General features: G+C 44.2%; 7 non-coding genes across 7 annotated transcripts; all 7 read right to left on the bottom strand.

Moving 5' to 3' along the window:
• Positions 1-16058: 16058 nt before the first annotated feature.
• Positions 16059-16141, bottom strand: trnal-cag (transfer RNA leucine (anticodon CAG)). Its single transcript has one exon. It is a non-coding gene; the product is annotated as a tRNA-Leu (tRNA).
• A 1734-nt stretch (positions 16142-17875) lies between these two features.
• trnal-cag (transfer RNA leucine (anticodon CAG)) lies at positions 17876-17958 on the bottom strand. The gene has a single exon. It is a non-coding gene; the product is annotated as a tRNA-Leu (tRNA).
• A 580-nt stretch (positions 17959-18538) lies between these two features.
• On the bottom strand, positions 18539-18610 carry trnam-cau (transfer RNA methionine (anticodon CAU)). The gene has a single exon. It is a non-coding gene; the product is annotated as a tRNA-Met (tRNA).
• Positions 18611-19699: 1089 nt separating this feature from the next.
• On the bottom strand, positions 19700-19782 carry trnal-cag (transfer RNA leucine (anticodon CAG)). Its single transcript has one exon. It is a non-coding gene; the product is annotated as a tRNA-Leu (tRNA).
• Positions 19783-21516: 1734 nt separating this feature from the next.
• On the bottom strand, positions 21517-21599 carry trnal-cag (transfer RNA leucine (anticodon CAG)). Its single transcript has one exon. It is a non-coding gene; the product is annotated as a tRNA-Leu (tRNA).
• Positions 21600-23332: 1733 nt separating this feature from the next.
• On the bottom strand, positions 23333-23415 carry trnal-cag (transfer RNA leucine (anticodon CAG)). The gene has a single exon. It is a non-coding gene; the product is annotated as a tRNA-Leu (tRNA).
• A 572-nt stretch (positions 23416-23987) lies between these two features.
• On the bottom strand, positions 23988-24059 carry trnam-cau (transfer RNA methionine (anticodon CAU)). The gene has a single exon. It is a non-coding gene; the product is annotated as a tRNA-Met (tRNA).
• Between the last annotated feature and the right edge of the window lie 1085 nt (positions 24060-25144).

Genomic DNA, 25144 nt, shown 5'->3' with positions numbered 1-25144 from the left:
CTGAATTCCTTTCAACTGACACTTGAAAGCCTCCCACATGTCAGATGTTGATTTGCCCTCAAACATCCGCCCCCAACCTATGTTCTTCAGTTCCCGCCTAATATTGTTTTAATTAGCCTTCCCCCAATTTAGCACATTCATCCTAGGACCACTCTTATCCTTGTCCACCAGTACTTTAAAACTTACTGAATTGTGGTCACTGTTACCGAAATGCTCCCCTACTGAAACATCTACCACCTGGCCGGGCCCATTCCCCAATACCAGGTCCAGTACCGCCCCTTCCCTAGTTGGACTGTCTACATATTGTTTTAAGAAGCCTTCCTGGATGCTCCTTACAAACACCGCCCCGTCTAAGCCCCTGGCACTAAGTGTGTCCCAGTCAATATTGGGGAAGTTGAAGTCTCCCATCACCTCAACCCTGTTGTTTTTACTCTTTTCCAAAATCTGTCTACCTATCTGCTCCTCGATCTCCTGCTGGCTGTTGGGAGGCCTGTAGTAAACCCCCAACATTGTGACTGCACCCTTCTTATTCCTGATCTCTACCCAGATAGCCTCACTGCCCTCTGAGGTGTCCTCCCGCAGTACAGCTGTGATATTCTCCCGAACCAGTAGCGCAACTCCGCCTTCCCTTTTACATCCCCCTCTACCCTGCCTGAAACATCTAAATCCTGGAACGTTTAGCTGTCAATCCTGCCCTTCCCTCAACCCGGTCTCTGTAATGGCAACAACATCATAGTTCCAAGTACTAATCCAAGCTCTAAGTTCATCTGCCTTACCTGTAATACTTCTTGCATTAAAACATATGCACTTCAGGCCACCAGACCCGCTGTGTTCAGCAAATTCTCCCTGTCTGCTCTGCCTCAGAGCCCCACTGTCCCTATTCCCTAGTTCTCCCTCAATGCTCTCACCTTCTGACCTATTGCTCCCGTGCCCACCCACCTGCCATACTAGTTTAAACCCTCCCGTGTGACACTAGCAAACCTCGCGGCCAGGATATTTATGCCTCTCCGGTTTAGATGCAACGCGTCCTTCTTATATAGGTCACACCTGCCCCGGAAGAGCTCCCAGTGATCCAGATAATGGAAACCCTCCCTCCTACACCAGCTGTTTAGCCACGTGTTTAGCTGCTCTATCTTCCTATTTCTAGAGTCACTGGCATGTAATCCCGAGATTACAACCCTAGAGGTCCTGTCTTTTAACTTTCTGCCTAGCTCCCTGAACTCCTGCTGCAGGACCTCATTCCCCTTCCTGCCTATGCCGTTAGTACCAATATGTACAACGACCTCTGCCTGTTTGCCCTCCCCCTTCAAGATGCCCTCTCCCCGTTGGGAGACATCTTGTACGTTGGCACCAGGGAGGCAACATACCATCCTGGAGTCTCTTTCACGTCCACAGAAGCGCCTATCTGTGCCCCTGACTATAGAGTCCCCTATTACTATTGCTCTTCTGCGCTTTGACCCTCCCTTCTGAACATCAGAGCCAGCCGTGGTGCCACTGCTCTGGCTGCTGCTGTTTTCCGCTGATAGGCTATCCCCCCGACAGTATCCAAAGGGGTATACCTGTTCGAGAGGGGGACAACCATAAGGGATTCCTGCACTGACTGCCTGCCCTTTCTGGTGGTCACCCATTTCTCTGCCTGCACCTTGGGTGTGACCACATTTACATAACTGCGATCTATGACGCTTTCCGCCACCTGCATGCTCCTAAGTGCATCCAATTGCTGCTCCAACCGAACCATGCAGTCTGTGAGGAGCTCCAGTTGGGTGCACTTTCTGCAGATGAAGCCATCCGGGACGCTGGAAGCCTCCCGGACCTGCCACATCTCACAGTCAGAGCACTGCACCCCTCTAACTGACATTGCGTCATATAATAAAAATAAAAATTTAAAAAAAAACATTTTTTAATATATATTTTTTTAAATTTCTAAGTTACTGTTAACTATCTGTTTCCTAGCACTAGATTTCTAATAGAAAGGCGAAAGCTAAATATAGTACTCTCCGATCTCTGGCTTAGATACCCCTCTAAATTATAATTAAGTAATTATGTTTAGTTAGTTACCAATGCTTAATTTTTTTTAATTTAGTGTAGATTCCCAACCAGCCACTCAGGCCACAGCTTTTCTGTGATGTCACTTCAGTTCCCCCCCCCCCCCCCCCCCCCCCCGACACACACAATTTGAAAAAGGTATAAAAGTAAAAATGAGTAAAAATCGCTTACTTACCTTCTTACCTTCTGAGTGTCTTAGATGTTCTCAGGTTCTCTCCCTGACAGAGACTGCTCTCCACCTCCGAACCTTGACCTGCATAATGCTAATAATATAATATAATAATAATATAATATGGCACTTACCTCACACCAATGGGTCTTATTATTAGGTTAGAGGAGAAGGGCGGGTGGGGGACACTACTCGGGTTTCCTCTCCACCAGGATTTATTGGCTGGGGGGGGGGGGGGGGGTGGAGGGGGGCTTCCCAGAAGTCCGCGGGTCGAAAAAAATAAAACAGGAAAGAAGTGTTTTTAAAGGATAAACTTACCTCCCAGAAATCACTTGCGCACCGCTCCCGCTGAAATCGACTGGTCTGTTCCTGTGAAGGTAAGTGTTTTTAAAGGATAAACTTACCTCCCAGAAATCACTTGCGCACTGCTCCCGCTGAAATCGACTGGCCTGTTCCTGTGAAGGTAAGTGTTTTTAAAGGATAAACGTACCTCCCAGAAATCACTTGCGCACCACTCCCGCTGAAATCGACTGGCCTGCTCCTGTGAAGGTAAGTGTTTTTAAAGGATAAACTTACCTCCCAGAAATCACTTGCGCACCGCTCCCGCTGAAACGACTGGCCTGCTCCTGTGAAGGTAAGTGTTTTTAAAGGATAAACGTACCTCCCAGAAATCACTTGCGCACCGCTCCCGCTGAAATCGACTGGCCTGCTCTTGTGAAGGTAAGTGTTTTTAAAGGATAAACTTACCTCCTAGAAATCACTTGCGCACCGCTCCCGCTGAAATCGACTGGCCTGTTCATGTGAATGTAAGTGTTTTTAAAGGATAAACTTACCTCCCAGACATCACTTGCGCACCGCTCCCGCTGAAATCGACTGGCCTGGTCCTGTGAAGGTAAGTGTTTTTAAAGGATAAACTTACCTCCCAGAAATCACTTGTGCACCGCTCCCGCTGAAATCGACTGGCCTGGTCCTGTGAAGGTAAGTGTTTTTAAAGGATAAACTTACCTCCCAGAAATCTCTTGCGCACCGCTCCCGCTGCGGTGAACGAAACGAACACGAGATTGAAAGATTGTTTGACCGTGCCGTGTGTCTCTGAATTTATCGTACACCAAATAAAGCAACCTTAAATTCACAGAGAGCACCAGGGTGAGATTCACAGAATGATACAACACAGCCACACACAGCAACAGAGACTGCAGATAGAGAATTGATCCAATATTCACATGTCACACCAGAGACTGACAGTTAAAGATTTATTTACACCCAAACGCCGAAATGCACCCTCTCCTCCACACACAGACAATGCACAATGCCACTGAAAGCTTTGTGTTGATTCTGACATGCAGACATTTTAACGGACACTGGCAGACAACTGACACACACATACAATGCCCCAATCTCAGCTATTGTTATTGAGTGGATCAAATCATTATGTTGTTTCACAGTTTCGTTTAAAACGTCTGCATATCAGAATCATCACAAAGCTTTCAGTGACCTCCGGGGTCGGATGTGAGGCAAAGTTTGAAGGAATCAGTAACAGGTTGATCAATGTCCCCAGAGAGGTGAAACTGCCGCCCCGAACTTCCTTCTATAAAGGTGATTCCAGTCACTCCCCACTTTTCCATCAGAATAACGTCACAGAAGAAATCACATCACCTTCACAGAACAACCATTCAGCACGAAAGTAAAGTATCTGAACTACGCTGACCTGAATCAGTGTGCTCAAACGTGTGTTGTTGTTGAAAGAAAAAACGAGGAAGTGAATAGTTTTCTGGCTACCGCAGGGCAGTAATGTTGTAGCTCCTGGTTTAAGGAGCAGAATGCCGCAGCGGAAGCGTGCTGGGCCATTAGCCCGAGGTCGAGGAATCGAGGGTATTCTCTGCTATTTACTTTCTCCCACACACCAAAAGTAAACATAACGCACCTTCCTGTTTTTGCAGCAAATACCTATCAGGATCTTTCTTGCAGTCTCATCCCGACATTTGTCCCAGGATTGAAGGAGACAGCATGACACATTACAACATTGTAAAGCTCACACATAGGGAACCACAGAGAAAATGCTGTAAAATCTCAACAGGCGTGACAGCATCTGTAGGGAGAGAAAAGAGCTAAAGTTTCGAGTCCAGATGGCCTTTCTCAAAGCTGGACTGGAAACGTTATCCAGCAGTACCCCACAGAGGGGCAATATAGGTATATAACGATATCCATAATAACTCACAGGGGCCAATAAGGAAATAAAGCTTTATCGAGCAATGAATCACAATGGAAACCGAGTTCCCAACTTCCCCTCTCGGCCGGATGTGAACCATCCAACCAGCCAGACTATTTACAACAAGATAAGACGAATGTTCCCCGGAGCCCTGGGATCAATATTAATTCCTCAACCAGAGTCACTGAAGCAGATTATCGAGTCATTAACTGGGCTTTTGCCTGTGGGGACTTGCTGTGCGTTTATAAGCAGGAATCACCTGTCCTTGAGCCCAACGCTTTTACATTGAATATTAGATATTGGATCTTCCTCCGGTTGAAAATCTTGCTGCAGAAATTTAACCTCGTGGAGGAAAAGTTACTATCAGGAGTGGGAATCGAACCCACGCCTGCAGAGGAGACTACAAAGCTTAGCGCAGCACCTTGGACCGCTCAGCCACCCTAACGCGTTGGCGTGGAAAAAAAGCTCCCTGCACAAATCGACTTAAATTGTATCTTGATCGTCATTTCATTTCAAACAAGATGTGCTTTGCCTATTTTCAAACCCCAGCCAGAGTCCTGTACCTGAGTGCTATCCCTCTCCAAGCCTCTGGGGGTTAAGGAGCTTCTCGTTGCTGCATTTATCCGTTTGCTCCAATCAAGGAGGACCGAATTCCCGATCTACCTGTTCCTCACACGAAGATATTGAGAGTCTAAGATCTGAGCGATCTGAAAACCTCATCACTATTCTTAGAATTCCCCTTATACCAGAAAAGGGTCAAGATAGTCTAACAGGTGAACAGGGATTCTCACTCTCTGAATCCTGTGCAGACTTAGCTGGGTGTTATTCGGGTCAAACTAGTGTTTCAAGTCATCCGCCGGTATAACACATGTCTTCATAGACGATTCTGTTTACTTTCCATTCAGTAGCTTCACTCACGGGTCCGGCTTTTCTAAGTGGAGTAAAGTAACCTTTCTAATAACCACTCTTTCACGTTCTCAATTTAAGTTCGTTTTAATTTCAAATTAAAAGATAAAATCACTGTTTTACAGAAAAGTAATAAGACCTTTTCTTTGGACCGTCCTGGTCAGTTGTTAGGCCTTCAGGACTGCCTTGACAATCTTTCTTCTTTAACATTTGGTTTTCTCCTGATGGAGTCGCTGTTCTGCTCGGTTTCCGTGTTCAGTCCTTTCCATGACCGAGGGCAGCTATGAGAGCTGACTCGCTGGATGCTAAATTATTACCATTCATAGAGCCCGTTGCGCAGCCTAACTTTCTACATGACCTTTATTGAAATGTAACTGCTGCTTGCCGACTGTAGCTAATGTAAGCTCCCAGTCTTATTTTGCTTGACAGGTAATACATTTGTTTGGCAGCTAATAAATTCATTTGTTGCTTGGTCAGCAATTTTTCTGATATCTGCCTCAAGTGATGTTTTTCTCAGTGTCAATACTGGATATGAACTCGTGTTCAACGAAGCAGTTCGCCTCTGCACTTTTACGGTTCAGCTGGTGTCGAAGCCCTCTGTAATTCTAACCTTATCTGTCTTGGACCTATACCCTATGGGCTGATTACTTTCTAAAAGGTTTTTAGCGTCAAAAATGTGTAAATTATGTTATAAACGTGCCACCTCATGTGTTTCTTTTGCTGGAAAGCAGTTGTCTCATATTTAACTGGCGTCAGCAGGGTTTCACGCCTAACCTTTATCCCTCAATTTAAACCTAAGATCCTGGCTGTTCCTTTTTGAATTGTTCTATAAAATAATGCACTTCTAAAGAAGTGTGAAGTACTGTTCCCTTTTATATAACTTAAACATTTAAATTGATTGAATGTCTTTTTAACTTGAAAAACAGGATGAGTTGACTCTAGCTCTGTTCTTTAATGCCTGTGAAGCTATCTGTATTTCAAACAAGCTGCGGCTGTTAACCCTTTGTGGGACCTTTCGCTTTCTTTTAAAATCTCAGGCTTTTCCAGGCTTACTTTCATGGTTCAAATGACATATTGTTCAACTTTTGCATTACACCCCCTCTTGGCATTTGAAACATGGCCCCATTCTTTTAATTCTTATCCCCCTACTCATTTTATACCATCGTATCCCATATCTGTGCTTTCAATATTCAATTTTCCTGTTTTCAAATCGTGTCCCAACCCCATCGTGTGATTTTATCCATCGCTTATACCACAGGTGACAGACAGGTCATTCTTTAATTATAATCACCGTGGACTATAGTGGCAGCTGTTCATAAAGGTAACCCAATAGCTATTTTTCGTGTGTTCCACTATCTCCAAAGCATTTTATCTCCTTGGGATAGCAGCACCGTACAAGCTGCCTCGTGTCCCTTAGGATCAGTAAGCCACTCAATACATCAGTAACCAAAAAGTTTGTTTACCTGTCACTGGCAGTCGAGTGTCCCATTCCTGTTGCATCCAAATTGCCTTATGTTCCTCATTGGTATCGTAAACGTCTTTATCATGTATTAACCACTTACTCCCGTGCATCATCAATTTAAAAGGTGTCTTTGACCCCACTTCCAACCCTGATTTTCTCTCATGGGTAACTAACATGTCCCTGAACCAAGTACGTCCGGAACCATTTGATATCCATGCTATTGTAACTGACTGCCATGTCTCTTCAAGATCCCTTTCCTCCGTTATCATCTCTTGAAACACATGACGCGTATATTTGCCCTTTTCACAGTCGCCACATAACCAACCAAAAATGGTTGACAACCCTGTTTCTATTGCAAGGAGCAATACATTTAATACATCCAACTGGTGGGGGTCCTACTCAATTGAGCCCACTTTCTTCACATCGAATCATCACTTTATCGTCTTCCATATAAACATTATTCCTCCCTGTTGTCAAGTACAAAGTTACAAAAGTAAGCCTTATGTTAACACTTTGCTATGCAACTAATCACACAAACAGTTTGTGTGTTACATCTTCACATATTTTTTAGCAATCACAATCTGTAAGACAAAATTTAATATCAACACATCGTTTCCTGGTCTTAACAGAGTGATTTTTAAGCCAGAACTTGTGCCCAATAATGAGAGTATATAAATCACACATGCTATTAACAACATCAATATTCCCCGTGATATGATATGTGCTGGTACTTTGGTAAATTACCCACGAGATTACCCTTACTACACTTTAAGTGAACCCTTGTTTAACCCCTTTGTATTAAAACAGTCCCATTTTACAGAAAACTCACACCCTTTGTGGATGTTGAGTAAACAAAATTTGTTCAAACCGTTGAGCAGCTTTAGCTCCGTCATTATCAGACAGACTGAGATTCCCTGCTGGTTTTCGCTATTGTCACAAGTTGTGCTCCTGTCTCAAGTTCTAATTAACTCTGTCAGATTCTGTGCTGTTGCGTTTAGTTCTAAGCATGTCAATTGTATCTGTAGATGGCACGTGTTCTTTAGAATAATTCATGCTTTTGACAGCATCCAATGCTATCCTAGTTCCAATTGTTCTATTGCCCAGCTATCTGCCGCCCATTGTAGTTTAGTGCTGTAAGGCTCCCTCTAACTAAAATCAACTACCAAAGTCCTGCATTTGTTCCTTGTCAGTTGGCATCTGTTATCTCAAGCCATGTCAAATTATTTTTCATACATACATAACAATTCTTAATAAGATGCACGACATTTTAAAAAAATAATTATCATAATGCCTCAAGGAAACTTCGTTTAAAACATTGGTTGTAAATTTCCCACTGCAACATCAAGCTCAAACAAACAAAAATGTCTTAATACTATTGTCTCGTAAACTGTGGGGGTTCCTCGTCAGTCGCTGCTGTCTGTCGCGACCCTTAAAAAATCCATCATGTAGTACACGTCCCGTGGAGAACTCAGATCATCCATCAGCTGGTGTCCAGGCCACACGTCCAGTCAGAGAAGTGTGACCGAAGGTTTCACTGCTCAGTAATCATTTGATACTTCGGTTTATTCCCAACTCGAAAAGATTTCTTCCTGGCTTTGTCAGTTACGTTCCTCAAATATGTAACTAATTGTGTCATTTTTCTCTCTTTCCGTTGAGCAATTTTATTTCAACATTTGCAACATAGGTTTTGACATAATTTAAAATTTCCCAATTTCCACCGCAATGCTGCGGCAATTACCCCTCCCGCAATTGATACAAACAAGTACCAATTGTTTTGAACCAAGGTTAACGTAGTCCAAAACCATTTAAATGGACTTGCTATAATTTTAATTGCTGTTTTAAATGTTTCTTTAATTTTTAAGCCCACGTCTATCAAATCGTTTCCCAAATTACTCCTACTTGTGGTTTTGTTTTGCAACGCATTTCTTATCTTAACTTGCCCTTTCTCGGGGTCCTAGTTAGTATCATTAGTTTTCCCCGAATACTGTCTAAAAATCTTTAACCGAGCTGATAATTTTAGTACGTATTCCAGGCTGCTTGCAAGTGCTCCCAACATTCTACTGAATATGTTGTTACTGACACTGTTGCTTGATTCTAACAGACTGCAGTTGAGCCTATCTCCTGGATGATTTGGAAATTAATGATTTCTTCCGTTATATTTAAACATTTGCTTATTCTTATTTTTATTATGTGTTTTATCTGACTGAAGCTGGTATCTATTTTTCCAGATCCCATTACTTCACCTGATTCCCCTAATGCAATTAAACTAATATTCCGAAACTAATCACGGCAATCCCCATTAACATTGTTGCCCCCCATTTTAACCAATCTAGCTTACTCCTAGTCCTAGCTTCTTCCATTCCTTCTTTAAACCCGATCCTTGTATCCCTCTTGATTGTAGTCCTTTTTCTCCTTCCAAACAAATGTGTCTGTATCATTCTATCTATCTGAAAAATCAAACGAACAGGCCAAGGTTGGAGAGGGCCCTATTTGTTCATTTGTATGTTCTATTCTTGTTTGGATACTCAAGAAGTGCCCTCTCCAGGACCTCCGGATGTCCTTTTTGTTTCTTTTTGGGTTTTTTGCTGGCTTGGTTTTTGCTCAATTATGTACATCATACAATTAAGGCCGGTTAAGCCTTCTCCTTCTATCATTGCACCACTGAGTGAGATTCGAAGAATCTCAAACTCCTCCTCTTTTGCTCGCTCAGTGGTCCGATCTGGTTGAAACTTACCCTGCTACATTTCGGATATTGCTACTGACTTAACTCCAATTTCTTTATTTCTGATTATGACAGGATTTTTATGAAAGGTAAGTTCTGAACATGACATTTTATCTTCATCATCTGTCCTTTCAATGCTGCTAACAGGTTTTAATTCACTGTCATCCCACTCTACTTCATCACATAATACTAGTGAGTGCAGTAATTCACTGACACTCATAACTAAACATTCCTTTCCTCTAAAGCCTGTCCATTGTCTGGGGGTTTCAAATTATCCACAGAAACCCCTTCCCTGTATCGGGAAAGTTTTGGTTCATATTTTTTCCAAATCCATATCCCGGGTCAATCATTAATTTCGTACAACATTCCTTTTCTCCTTGTCCAACCGGTTTGGGGGTATGGCCTACCCTCTGGCACGGCACCATTGCGGTGATACAGTCTCTGAACACTGTTAGGCTAATTTTATGTCCCCGGGTCATCCCAACATCTTTTAAACTTTATACTCCCTCACTAATTGGGATAATAAGTTTGTCACTTCTCCACAATCCTGCACATCATTTCAGAATTACATCATCGTTAGCTAGGTTTTCTCTGCAGTAATGACATTTTGTCACTTTCATACCATCCCATATACAATCCTTGCTGATTACGTTTCTTCGTTGCTGCCGAAAGGTTGCCTATGGATTATCATAATCCCTTGGTTATTATTTAGCTGGGTCAGATGTTTCAGTTCTGATATAATTCTTTTTGCTCCAGACGCCATGCTTCTCTAATTCAACTATATGTTCACCCAAATTCTGAACGATCTTTTCTTTACCTTTTACCTAGTTTTAGTTGGTAGCTTCACCCAAACTGCCTCTGTGCTATCGATTGGTATTTAATATCCTAATTTTTCCTGCATCGAATTTTATTAAATATTTCCCTGCCATCAGGTTCTCATTTCCTGATACTGAAAGTAATTCTCCTAATCTAACTTCTGGTCTAATATCTTTATTCCCTAAATCTCCTTCTACCATGTATTTAACATTCTAAACATCATTTTTCCTGCTCCTGACTATCTTTTGAGTCTTCGGGCACTAGGAACCTGCTGGAGCTGTGCCGTGTCAATTTCAACGGGTTAGTTTCAAAGTACTTTCCTGCACAGAGCTCTGACTGCTCCCGAGTAAAACCTCTTTTTGTGTTTATGCTGTGACCAATTTAGTTCTGAACATACTGATTTACTACCTCATAATATTGGTCACATTTCTACCTGCCGTTTATACCTTCTAATTGATGTGAAACTCGGTTTTGCAAAATACAACATTTTAAAAACTTGAAACACCAAAGGGAAATTCACAAATCCTTATTAAACACACACACACTCATTTATCCACCGAGACCTTGGATGTCTATTCCATCGGGTTTTAGGTACTCTAACAAAAATGAGACCCCTCCGTTCTGATAAGCCTCCCTTATCAAGGAGTTTTTTTTGCCTCTTTTAATCTCTTCCACTCTCGCCCCGTACGCTCGCCCCGTTGCTTCACATCTCTTGACCGTGTTTCAGAGCAAGAGGATTACCCTAATTGCCATTTTCTGGATTCTAAATTTCTGTTCCTGGTTGTCCCTTTCAGGTGCACTCCGACATTCAGGATATGCACCCTATCTGGGACCTATCCAGGGGTACTGAGGCACTGTCTTCTTGTTTTAGTTAAAGGTCGATTGATCTTGGTCTCTAAAGTTTTCTCGGCGTCCCTATTTCTCTAGGCTTTCCCTCACAATCTGCTTGACTCCAAGGAAGATTTATTTTTGTCCTCCTTCTACCAGTAATGGATGCAAGAATCCCAGTACCTTTACTAAGATGTCTTGCAGACTTTTACTCAGGGTCAGTATCTTCTATTCTGACGCTCGCACCCAACTAAGTTTTAGGTCCCCCCGATCCACAGAATATCCTTCCAAAAGTCAATCACACATGACTTTCCGCATTAAACTCGGCAGGGAAAGTTCGCCTCACACATATACTAGAAACTTCTCATATTCTAGCCTTTGTGCCAGTTAGAAACTTCTAATATTCTAACAATTATTTGGGAACTAGAATCGTCTCATATTCCATTCCCTGTGTAGGTTAGAAACTTCTAATATTCAAACCTCCACCTGCTTAACTAGAAACTTCTAATATTCTAGCCTCGCTTTACCCAGAAACTTCTAATATTCTAGCCCTCCACGTTGCGCGCCATGAAGTTAAAATCTCACCACTATTCTTAGAATTCCCCCTGTACCAGAAAAGGGTCAAGATATTCTCAATGATGAACAGGGATTCTCACTCCCTGGCTCCTATGCAGACTTAGGTGGGCGCTATTCGGGTCAAACCAGTGTTTCATGTTATCCCACGGCATAACCCATGTCTTCAGAGAAGATTCTGTTTACTTTCCACTCAGGTGCTTCACTCACGGGTCCGGCTTTTCTAAGTAGAGTGAAGTAAACTTTCGAAAAACACTCTTTCAGGTTATCAATTTAAGTTCGTTTTAATTTCAAATTAAAAGATGTAATCACTGTTTTTACAGAAAAGTAATAAGATATTTTCTTTGCATCTTCCTGGTCAGTTGTTAGACCTTCAAGTCTGCCTTGACAATTTTCTCCTGTACCTTTTGTTTTTTTCCTGATGGATTCGCTGTTCTGCTCGGCTTCCGTGTTCAGTCCTTCCCATGACCGAGGGCAGCTATGAGAGCTGGCTGCTGAATTATTAGGTATTATATAGCCCTTTGCGCAGACTTAGTTTCTACATGGCATTTATTGAAATGTAGCTGTTGCTTGCTGACTGTAGCTAATGCAAGCTCCCTGTCGTTGAACTAGCTTATTCTGCTTGACATGTAATACTTTTGTTTGGCAGGTAATACATTTATTTGTTGCTTCGCCAGCAACTTTTCTGATATCTGTCTTTACTGATGTGTTTTCTCAGTCTCAATACTAAATATGAACTCGTGTTCAACGAAGCAGTTCGCCTCAGCACTTCTACTGGTCAGCTGGTGTCAACGGCAGGTCGCCCCCTATATTTCTAACCTTATCTGGCTTGGACCTATACCCTATGACCTGATTATTTGCTAAAAGATTTTTAACGTCAAAAATGTGTAAATTATGGTAGAAACGTACCACCTCATGTGTTTCTTAGCTGGAAAGCAGTTGTCTCATATTTAAGTGGCGTCAGCAAGGTTTCCCGCTTAACCTTCTCCCCCAATTTAAACCTAAGATCCTGGTTGTTCCTTTTTTAATTGTTCAGTAAAATAATGCACTTCTCAGGAAGTGTGAAATACTGTTCCCGTTTATATAACTTAAGATTTTAAATTGATTGAATGTCTTTTTAACTTTAAAACCAGGTTGATTTGTCCATATCTGTTTTCTTTAACGCCTGCGAAGCTATCTGTATTTTAAACAATCTGCGGCTGTTAACCCTTTGTGGGACCTTTCCATTTCATTTCAAATCTCAGTCTTTTCCAGGTTCACATTCATGGTTCAAATTATATATTTTTTCATTATAACCTGTTCCTCACACGAAGGTATTGAGAGACGAAGATCTGAGCGACGTGAAGTATCCAATTGGAGAGATGCATCCTGGCGACTGGAATCTCTCTCCACAGCTGCTTCCGGTGCTGCTTTCACAGCCGAAGAACCCCTCCAGTGTCCAAACAGGTGAAAGTTCATCCAGTAGAGGCGGCAGAAGGGAGTTCTGGGAGAAGTCAACTTAGTCACCTCGACTATACTGTGGGTAGCTGAAGAACAGGTGTCAAAGAGCGGATCAGACTGAAAGGAAAATGTTGATACTAATAAAGAAAAAGGCAGATGTGCTGCTGGGAGATAGCGCCTTGTTTGCTTTTGGTGTGAGTGAGAATACAAATAGCAGACGATGGTTTTGGTCCAGCGACTGCTGGGCTATGGGCCCACCACGCTCCCGCTGCGCCAGTCCGCTCGTGGTTGAGCTATTCGCGGTCGGACATAAGGCAAAGTTTGAAGTATTCGGTAACAGCTTGATCAACGTTCCCAGGGAGGTGAAACTTCCGCCCCGAACTTCTTTATGTAAAAGTGATGCCAGTCACTCCCCACTTTCCCATCAGAACAACGTCACAGAAGAAATCACATCACCTTCACAGAACAACCATGCAGCACGAAAGCAAAATATACATTCTTCCTCACGCCAAAAGTAAACATAACGCACGATCCTGTTTGCTTTGCAGCAAATTTCTATTGTAGTCAGAATCTCTATTGTAGTCTCATCCCGACATTAGTCCCAGGAATGAAGGAGACAGCATGACAAATTACAACATTGTAAATGTCACAAATAGGGAACCACAGAGAAAATGCTTTAAAATCTCAGCAAGTCTCCCAGCATCTGTAGGGAGAGAAAATAGCTAATGTTTCGAGTCCAGGAGAACCTTTGTCAAAGCTGGACTGCAAACGTCATCCAGTAGTACCACACAGAGGGGCAATATAGAGATATAACGATATCCAGTAATACCTCACAGGGGGGCAAAACGTTAATAAAACATTAACTAGAAATAAATCACAATAGATACCGTGTTCCCAACTTTCCGTCTCGGACGGATGTGAACAACCCAAACAGCCAGACGATGTACAACAAAAGAAGATTAATTTTAGCCGGAGTCCTGTGATTGATTTGAATTCCTCAACCAGAGTCATTAAGCAGATTATCGAGTCGTTACATGGGCTTCTGCCTGGAGGGTATTGCTGAGCGTATTTAAGCAGGAATCGCATGTCCTGAGACCAACACTTTTCCATTGAATGGGAGGGATTGGATCTTCCTGAGGTTGAAATATTGCGGGGGAAATTTAACCTCGTGTAGGAAAAGTCAATATCAGGTATGGGATTCAAACCCACGCCTCCAGCAGAGACTGCGACCTCAACGCAGACCGCTCGGCCGTCCTAATGCGTTGTCTTCGAAGCTAAGATCCGTGCACAAATCGACTTAAAGTCTGTCTTCATCATTATTACATTTCAAACAAGACATGCTTTCCCTACTTTTGAACCCCAGCCAGAGTCCTGTATCTGAGTGCCATCCTTGTCCAAACCGCTGGAGGTTAAGGAGCTTCTCATTGCTGCATTGATCAATTTCCTCTAATCCGAGGATATTCTCTGCTTTTAACATTCTCCCTCATACCAAAAGTTAACAAAACACACGTTCCTATTTGCTTTGCAGAAAATAACTATCAGAAACTTTCTTGCAGTCTCATCCCGACATTAGTCCCAAGAATGAAAGAGACAGCATGACACATTACAACATTGCAACATTGAGTGCCATCCTTGTCCAAACCGCTGGTGGTTAAGGAGCTTCTCATTGCTGCATTGATCAGTTTCCTCTAATCAGCAAGGTCCGATATACCGCTCTATCTGTTCCTCAGACGAAGGTTTTGAAAGTCTAAGATCTGAGGACGTGAAGTATCTAATTGGAGAGTTGCATTCTGGCGACTGCAATCTCTCTCCACAGCTGCTTCCGGTGCTGCTCTCACAGACAAGTAGCCGAAGAACCCCTACACTGTCCAATCAGGTGAACGTTCATCCAGTGGAGGCGGCAGAAGAGTGTTCTGGGAGAAGTCAACTTAGTCACCTCGACTGTCCTGTGGCTAGCTGAAGAACAGGTGTCAAAGAGTGGATAAGACTGAAAGCAAAACTTTGGTACCAATAAAGAAAAAGGCAGATGTGCTGCTGACAAATGGGAGCTTTATTCGGTTTGGTGTGATTGAGAGTACGAATAGCAGAGGATGGTTTCGATCCATCGACCTCTGGGTTATGGGCCCAGCACGCTTCCGCTGCGCCACTCTGTGCGGTGCTCTTTTTTTTTGTGGTCGTGGAATCGAGGGTATTCTCTGCTATTTGCATTCTCCCTCACAACAAAAGTAAACATAACACACGTTCCTGTTTGCTTTGCAGAAAATAGCTATCAGAAACTTTCTTGCAGTCTCATCCCGACATTAGTCCCAAGAATGAAAGAGACAGCATGACACATTACAACATTGTAAAGCTCACACATAGGGAACCACAGAGAAAATGCTTTAAAGTCTCAGCAGATCTGACAGCATCTGGAGGGAGAGAAATGAGCTGACGTTTCGTGTCCAGGTGACCCTGAGTCAAAGCTGCACCGGAAACGTTATCCAGTCGTACCCCACAGAGGGGAAATATAGATATATAACGGTATCCAGTAATAACTCACAGGGGGCCAATAAGGAAATAAAGCTTTATCGAGCAATGAATCACAATAGAAGCCGAGTCCCCAACTTCCCCTCTTGGACGGATGTGAACAATCCAACCTGCCAGACTATTTACAAGAGAAGACGAATTTTACCCTTCTCTTGGGATCAATATGAATTCCTCAACCAGACTCACCGAAGCAGATTGTCGAGTCATGAGCAGGGCTTTTGCCGGTGGGGTCTTGCTGTGCGTATTTAAGCGGGAATCTCATGTACTGGGACCAACGCTTTTCCATTGAAAGGGAGGTATTGGATCTTCCTGAGGTTGAAAATCTTGTTGGAGAAATTTAACCTCGTGGAGTAAAAGACAATATCAGGAGTGGGATTCGAACCCACGCCTCCAGAAGAGACTGCGACCTGAACGCAGCGCCTTAGACCGCTCGGCCACCCTGATGGGTTAATGCAAAAACTAAGATCCGTGCACAAATCGACTTAAAGTCTGTCTTCATCTTTATTACATTTCAAACAAGACAAGCTTTCCCTACTTTTGAACCCCAGCCAGAGTCCTGTATCTGAGTTCCATCCTTGTCCAAACCGCTGGTGGTTAAGGAGCTTCTAATTGCTGCATTGATCAGTTACCTCTAATCAGCAAGGCCCGATATACCGCTCGACGTGTTCCTCAGGCGAAGGTTTTGAACGTCGAAGATCTGAGGGCGTGAAGTATCTAATTGGAGAGTTGCATTCTGGCGACTGCAATCTCTCTCCACAGCTGCTTCCGGTGCTGCTCTCACAGACAAGTAGCCGAAGAACCCCTCCACTGTCCAATCAGGTGAACGTTCATCCAGTAGAGGCGGCAGAAGAGTGTTCTGGGAGAAGTCAACTTAGTCACCTCGACTGTACTGTGGCTAGCTGAAGAACAGGTGTCAAAGAGTGGATAAGACTGAAAGCAAAACTTTGGTACCAATAAAGAAAAAGGCAGATGTGCTGCTGATAAATTGCAACTTTTTTCCGTTTGGTGTGATTGAGAGTGCGAATAGCAGAGGATGGTTTCGATCCATCGACCTCTGGGCCCAGCATGCTTCCGCTGCGCCACTCTGCTCGGTGCTCTTTTTTTTGTGTTCGGACTTGAGGCAAAGTTTGAGGAAGTCTGTAACAGCGTGATCAATGTTCCCAGATAGATGAAACTGCTGCCCCGAACTTCATTTTATAAAGGTGATTCCAGTCACTCCCCACTTCCCCATCAGAACAACGTCACAGAAGAAATCACATCACCTTCCACAGAACAACCATTCCGCACGAAAGTTAATTATCTGAACTGTGCTGACCAGTATCAGTGTGCTCAAACGTCTGTTCTTGTTGAAAGAAAAAATGAGGAAGTGAATAATTGTGTGGTTACCGCAGGGCAGTAATGTTGTAGCTCCTGGTTTAAGGAGCAGAGTGCCGCAGCGGATGCGTGTTGGGTCATTAGCCCGAGGTCGAGGAATCGAGGCTATTCTCTGCTATTTGCATTCTCCCTCACAACAAAAGTAAACATAACACACGTTCCTGTTTGCTTTGCAGCAAATAGCTATCAGAAACTTTCTTGCAGTCTCATCCCGGCATTAGTCCCAAGAATGAAAGAGACAGCATGACACATTACAACATTGTAGAGCTCACACATAGGGAATCACAGAGAAAATGCTTTAAAGTCTCAACAGATCTGACAGCATCTGGAGGGAGAGAAATGAGCTCAGGTTTCGAGTCCAGGTGACCCTTAGTCAAAGCTGCACCGGAAACGTTATCCAGTCGTACCCCACAGAGGGGAAATATAGATATATAACGGTATCCAGTAATAACTCACAGGGGGCCAATAAGGAAATAAAGCTTTATCGAGCAATGAATCACAATAGAAGCCGAGTCCCCAACTTCCCCTCTTGGACGGATGTGAACAATCCAACCTGCCAGACTATTTACAAGAGAAGACGAATTTTACCCTTCTCTTGGGATCAATATGAATTCCTCAACCAGACTCACCGAAGCAGATTGTCGAGTCATGAGCAGGGCTTTTGCCGGTGGGGTCTTGCTGTGCGTATTTAAGCGGGAATCTCATGTACTGGGACCAACGCTTTTCCATTGAAAGGGAGGTATTGGATCTTCCTGAGGTTGAAAATCTTGTTGGAGAAATTTAACCTCGTGGAGTAAAAGACAATATCAGGAGTGGGATTCGAACCCACGCCTCCAGAAGAGACTGCGACCTGAACGCAGCGCCTTAGACCGCTCGGCCACCCTGATGGGTTAATGCAAAAACTAAGATCCGTGCACAAATCGACTTAAAGTCTGTCTTCATCTTTATTACATTTCAAACAAGACAAGCTTTCCCTACTTTTGAACCCCAGCCAGAGTCCTGTATCTGAGTTCCATCCTTGTCCAAACCGCTGGTGGTTAAGGAGCTTCTAATTGCTGCATTGATCAGTTACCTCTAATCAGCAAGGCCCGATATACCGCTCGACGTGTTCCTCAGGCGAAGGTTTTGAACGTCGAAGATCTGAGGGCGTGAAGTATCTAATTGGAGAGTTGCATTCTGGCGACTGCAATCTCTCTCCACAGCTGCTTCCGGTGCTGCTCTCACAGACAAGTAGCCGAAGAACCCCTCCACTGTCCAATCAGGTGAACGTTCATCCAGTAGAGGCGGCAGAAGAGTGTTCTGGGAGAAGTCAACTTAGTCACCTCGACTGTACTGTGGCTAGCTGAAGAACAGGTGTCAAAGAGTGGATAAGACTGAAAGCAAAACTTTGGTACCAATAAAGAAAAAGGCAGATGTGCTGCTGATAAATTGCAACTTTTTTCCGTTTGGTGTGATTGAGAGTGCGAATAGCAGAGGATGGTTTCGATCCATCGACCTCTGGGTTATGGGCCCAGCACGCTTCCGCTGCGCCACTCTGCTCGGTGCTCTTTTTTTTGTGGTCGGACTTGAGGCAAAGTTTGAGGAAGTCTGTAACAGCGTGATCAATGTTCCCAGATAGATGAAACTGCTGCCCCGAACTTCATTTTATAAAGGTGATTCCAGTCACTCCCCACTTCCCCATCAGAACAACGTCACAGAAGAAATCACATCACCTTCCACAGAACAACCATTCCGCACGAAAGTTAATTATCTGAACTGTGCTGACCAGTATCAGTGTGCTCAAACGTCTGTTCTTGTTGAAAGAAAAAATGAGGAAGTGAATAATTGTGTGGTTACCGCAGGGCAGTAATGTTGTAGCTCCTGGTTTAAGGAGCAGAGTGCCGCAGCGGATGCGTGTTGGGTCATTAGCCCGAGGTCGAGGAATCGAGGCTATTCTCTGCTATTTACATCCTCCCTGACACAAAAAGTAAACATAACACACGTTCCTGTTTGCTTTGCAGCAAATAGCTATCAGAAACTTTCTTGCAGTCTCATCCCGGCATTAGTCCCAAGAATGAAAGAGACAGCATGACACATTACAACATTGTAGAGCTCACACATAGGGAATCACAGAGAAAATGCTTTAAAGTCTCAACAGATCTGACAGCATCTGGAGGGAGAGAAATGAGCTCAGGTTTCGAGTCCAGGTGACCCTTAGTCAAAGCTGCACCGGAAACGTTATCCAGTCGTACCCCACAGAGGGGAAATATAGATATATAACGGTATCCAGTAATAACTCACAGGGGGCCAATAAGGAAATAAAGCTTTATCGAGCAATGAATCACAATAGAAGCCGAGTCCCCAACTTCCCCTCTTGGACGGATGTGAACAATCCAACCTGCCAGACTATTTACAAGAGAAGACGAATTTTACCCTTCTCTTGGGATCAATATGAATTCCTCAACCAGACTCACCGAAGCAGATTGTCGAGTCATGAGCAGGGCTTTTGCCGGTGGGGTCTTGCTGTGCGTATTTAAGCGGGAATCTCATGTACTGGGACCAACGCTTTTCCATTGAAAGGGAGGTATTGGATCTTCCTGAGGTTGAAAATCTTGTTGGAGAAATTTAACCTCGTGGAGTAAAAGACAATATCAGGAGTGGGATTCGAACCCACGCCTCCAGAAGAGACTGCGACCTGAACGCAGCGCCTTAGACCGCTCGGCCACCCTGATGGGTTAATGCAAAAACTAAGATCCGTGCACAAATCGACTTAAAGTCTGTCTTCATCTTTATTACATTTCAAACAAGACAAGCTTTCCCTACTTTTGAACCCCAGCCAGAGTCCTGTATCTGAGTTCCATCCTTGTCCAAACCGCTGGTGGTTAAGGAGCTTCTAATTGCTGCATTGATCAGTTACCTCTAATCAGCAAGGCCCGATATACCGCTCGACGTGTTCCTCAGGCGAAGGTTTTGAACGTCGAAGATCTGAGGGCGTGAAGTATCTAATTGGAGAGTTGCATTCTGGCGACTGCAATCTCTCTCCACAGCTGCTTCCGGTGCTGCTCTCACAGACAAGTAGCCGAAGAACCCCTCCACTGTCCAATCAGGTGAACGTTCATCCAGTAGAGGCGGCAGAAGAGTGTTCTGGGAGAAGTCAACTTAGTCACCTCGACTGTACTGTGGCTAGCTGAAGAACAGGTGTCAAAGAGTGGATAAGACTGAAAGCAAAACTTTGGTACCAATAAAGAAAAAGGCAGATGTGCTGCTGATAAATTGCAACTTTTTTCCGTTTGGTGTGATTGAGAGTGCGAATAGCAGAGGATGGTTTCGATCCATCGACCTCTGGGCCCAGCATGCTTCCGCTGCGCCACTCTGCTCGGTGCTCTTTTTTTTGTGGTCGGACTTGAGGCAAAGTTTGAGGAAGTCTGTAACAGCGTGATCAATGTTCCCAGATAGATGAAACTGCTGCCCCGAACTTCATTTTATAAAGGTGATTCCAGTCACTCCCCACTTCCCCATCAGAACAACGTCACAGAAGAAATCACATCACCTTCCACAGAACAACCATTCCGCACGAAAGTTAATTATCTGAACTGTGCTGACCAGTATCAGTGTGCTCAAACGTCTGTTCTTGTTGAAAGAAAAAATGAGGAAGTGAATAATTGTGTGGTTACCGCAGGGCAGTAATGTTGTAGCTCCTGGTTTAAGGAGCAGAGTGCCGCAGCGGATGCGTGTTGGGTCATTAGCCCGAGGTCGAGGAATCGAGGCTATTCTCTGCTATTTACATCCTCCCTGACACAAAAAGTAAACATAACACACGTTCCTGTTTGCTTTGCAGCAAATAGCTATCAGAAACTTTCTTGCAGTCTCATCCCGGCATTAGTCCCAAGAATGAAAGAGACAGCATGACACATTACAACATTGTAGAGCTCACACATAGGGAATCACAGAGAAAATGCTTTAAAGTCTCAATAGATCTGACAGCATCTGGAGGGAGAGAAATGAGCTCAGGTTTCGAGTCCAGGTGACCCTTAGTCAAAGCTGCACCGGAAACGTTATCCAGTCGTACCCCACAGAGGGGAAATATAGATATATAACGGTATCCAGTAATAACTCACAGGGGGCCAATAAGGAAATAAAGCTTTATCGAGCAATGAATCACAATAGAAGCCGAGTCCCCAACTTCCCCTCTTGGACGGATGTGAACAATCCAACCTGCCAGACTATTTACAAGAGAAGACGAATTTTACCCTTCTCTTGGGATCAATATGAATTCCTCAACCAGACTCACCGAAGCAGATTGTCGAGTCATGAGCAGGGCTTTTGCCGGTGGGGTCTTGCTGTGCGTATTTAAGCGGGAATCTCATGTACTGGGACCAACGCTTTTCCATTGAAAGGGAGGTATTGGATCTTCCTGAGGTTGAAAATCTTGTTGGAGAAATTTAACCTCGTGGAGTAAAAGACAATATCAGGAGTGGGATTCGAACCCACGCCTCCAGAAGAGACTGCGACCTGAACGCAGCGCCTTAGACCGCTCGGCCACCCTGATGGGTTAATGCAAAAACTAAGATCCGTGCACAAATCGACTTAAAGTCTGTCTTCATCTTTATTACATTTCAAACAAGACAAGCTTTCCCTACTTTTGAACCCCAGCCAGAGTCCTGTATCTGAGTTCCATCCTTGTCCAAACCGCTGGTGGTTAAGGAGCTTCTAATTGCTGCATTGATCAGTTACCTCTAATCAGCAAGGCCCGATATACCGCTCGACGTGTTCCTCAGGCGAAGGTTTTGAACGTCGAAGATCTGAGGGCGTGAAGTATCTAATTGGAGAGTTGCATTCTGGCGACTGCAATCTCTCTCCACAGCTGCTTCCGGTGCTGCTCTCACAGACAAGTAGCCGAAGAACCCCTCCACTGTCCAATCAGGTGAACGTTCATCCAGTAGAGGCGGCAGAAGAGTGTTCTGGGAGAAGTCAACTTAGTCACCTCGACTGTACTGTGGCTAGCTGAAGAACAGGTGTCAAAGAGTGGATAAGACTGAAAGCAAAACTTTGGTACCAATAAAGAAAAAGGCAGATGTGCTGCTGATAAATTGCAACTTTTTTCCGTTTGGTGTGATTGAGAGTGCGAATAGCAGAGGATGGTTTCGATCCATCGACCTCTGGGCCCAGCATGCTTCCGCTGCGCCACTCTGCTCGGTGCTCTTTTTTTTGTGGTCGGACTTGAGGCAAAGTTTGAGGAAGTCTGTAACAGCGTGATCAATGTTCCCAGATAGATGAAACTGCTGCCCCGAACTTCATTTTATAAAGGTGATTCCAGTCACTCCCCACTTCCCCATCAGAACAACGTCACAGAAGAAATCACATCACCTTCCACAGAACAACCATTCCGCACGAAAGTTAATTATCTGAACTGTGCTGACCAGTATCAGTGTGCTCAAACGTCTGTTCTTGTTGAAAGAAAAAATGAGGAAGTGAATAATTGTGTGGTTACCGCAGGGCAGTAATGTTGTAGCTCCTGGTTTAAGGAGCAGAGTGCCGCAGCGGATGCGTGTTGGGTCATTAGCCCGAGGTCGAGGAATCGAGGCTATTCTCTGCTATTTACATCCTCCCTGACGCAAAAAGTAAACATAACACACGTTCCTGTTTGCTTTGCAGCAAATAGCTATCAGAAACTTTCTTGCAGTCTCATCCCGGCATTAGTCCCAAGAATGAAAGAGACAGCATGACACATTACAACATTGTAGAGCTCACACATAGGGAATCACAGAGAAAATGCTTTAAAGTCTCAACAGATCTGACAGCATCTGGAGGGAGAGAAATGAGCTCAGGTTTCGAGTCCAGGTGACCCTTAGTCAAAGCTGCACCGGAAACGTTATCCAGTCGTACCCCACAGAGGGGAAATATAGATATATAACGGTATCCAGTAATAACTCACAGGGGGCCAATAAGGAAATAAAGCTTTATCGAGCAATGAATCACAATAGAAGCCGAGTCCCCAACTTCCCCTCTTGGACGGATGTGAACAATCCAACCTGCCAGACTATTTACAAGAGAAGACGAATTTTACCCTTCTCTTGGGATCAATAGAATTCCTCAACCAGACTCATCGAAGCAGATTGTCGAGTCATGAGCTGGGCTTTTGCCGGTGGGGTCTTGCTGTGCGTATTTAAGCGGGAATCTCATGTACTGAGACCAACGCTTTTCCATTGAAAGGGAGGTATTGGATCTTCCTGAGGTTGAAAATCTTGCTGGAGAAATTTAACCTCGTGGAGTAAAAGACAACATCAGGAGTGGGATTCGAACCCACAACTCCAGAAGAGACTGCGACCTGAACGCAGCGCCTTAGACCGCTCGGCTATCCCAATCCGTTGACTACGATCCGTGCACAAATCCACTTAAAGTCTGTCTTCATCTTTATTACATTTCAAACAAGACATGCTTTCCCTACTTTTGAACCCCAGCCAGAGTCCTGTATCTGAGTGCCATCCTTGTCCAAACCGCTGGTGGTTAAGGAGCTTCTAATTGCTGCATTGATCAGTTTCCTCTAATCAGCAAGGTCCGATACACCGCTCTACCTGTTCCTCAGACGAAGGTTTTGAAAGTCTAAGACCTGAGGGCGTGAAGTATCTAATTGGAGAGTTGCATTCTGGCGACTGCAATCCCTCTCCACAGCTGCTTCCGGTGCTGCTCTCACAGACAAGTAGCCGAAGAACCCCTCCAGTGTCCAATGAGATGAACGTTCATCCAGTCGAGGCGGCAGAAGAGTGTTCTGGGAGAAGTCAACTTAATCACCTCGACTGTACTGTGGCTTGCTGAAGAACAGGTGTCAAAGAGTGGATAAGACTGAAAGCAAAACTTTGGTCCCAATCAAGAAAAAGGCAGATGTGCTGCTGACAAATAGCAACTTTTATCCGTTTGGTGTGATTGAGAGTACGAATAGCAGAGGATGGTTTCGATCCATCGACCTCTGGGTTATGGGCCCAGCACGCTTCCGCTGCGCCACTCTGCTCGGTGCTCTTTTTTTGTGGTCGGACTTGAGGCAAAGTTTGAGGAAGTCTGTAACAGCGTGATCAATGTTCCCAGAGAGATGAAACTGCTGCCCCGAACTTCATTTTATAAAGGTGATTCCAGTCACTCCCCACTTTCCCATCAGAACAACGTCACAGAAGAAATCACATCACCTTCCACAGAACAACCATTCCGCACGAAAGTAAATTATCTGAACTGTGCTGACCAGAATCAGTGTGCTCAAACGTCTGTTCTTGTTGAAAGTAAAAAATTAGGAAGTGAATAATTGTGTGGTTACCGCAGGGCAGTAATGTTGTAGCTCCTGGTTTAAGGAGGAGAGTGCGCAGCGGAAGTGCTGGGCCATTAGACCGAGGTCGAGGAATCGAGGGTATTCTCTGCTATTTATATTCTCCCTCACGCCAAAAGTAAACATAACACACGTCCCTGTTTGCTTTGCAGCAAATACCTATCAGAAAATTTCTTGCAGTCTCATACCGACATTAGTCCCAAGAATGAAAGAGACAGCATGACACATTACAAAATTGTAAAGCTCACACAGAGGGAATCACAGAGAAAATGCTTTAAAGTCTCAACAGATCTGACAGCATCTGGAGGGAGAGAAATGAGCTAAGGTTTCGAGCCCAGGTGACCCTTAGTCAAAGCTGCACAGGAAACGTTATCCAGTCGTACCCCACAGAGGGGCAATATAGATATAGAACGATATCCAGTAATAACTCACAGGGGGCCAATAGGGAAATAAAGCTTTATCGAGCAATGAATCACAATAGAAACCGAGTTCCCAACTGCCCCTCTTGGAGGGATGTGAACAATCCAACCTGCCAGACTATTTACAAGAGAAGACGAATTTTACCCTTCTCTTGGGATCAATATTAATTCCTCAACCAGAGTCACTGAAGCAGATTATCGAGTCATGAACTGGGCTTCTGCCGGTGGGGTCTTGCTGTGCATATTTAAGCTGGAATCTCATGTCCTGAGACCAACGCTTTTCCATTGAAAAGGAGGTATTGGATCTTCCTGTTATAAAGAAGAAGGCAGGTGTGCTGCTGACAAATAGCGACTTGTTTC

Source organism: Scyliorhinus torazame, chromosome 24 (genome assembly GCF_047496885.1).
Source record: "Scyliorhinus torazame isolate Kashiwa2021f chromosome 24, sScyTor2.1, whole genome shotgun sequence".
Taxonomy (NCBI): Eukaryota; Metazoa; Chordata; class Chondrichthyes; order Carcharhiniformes; family Scyliorhinidae; genus Scyliorhinus; species Scyliorhinus torazame.
The sequence above is the reverse complement of the archived record's forward strand: the minus strand, read 5'-3'. Positions and strand labels throughout refer to the sequence as shown.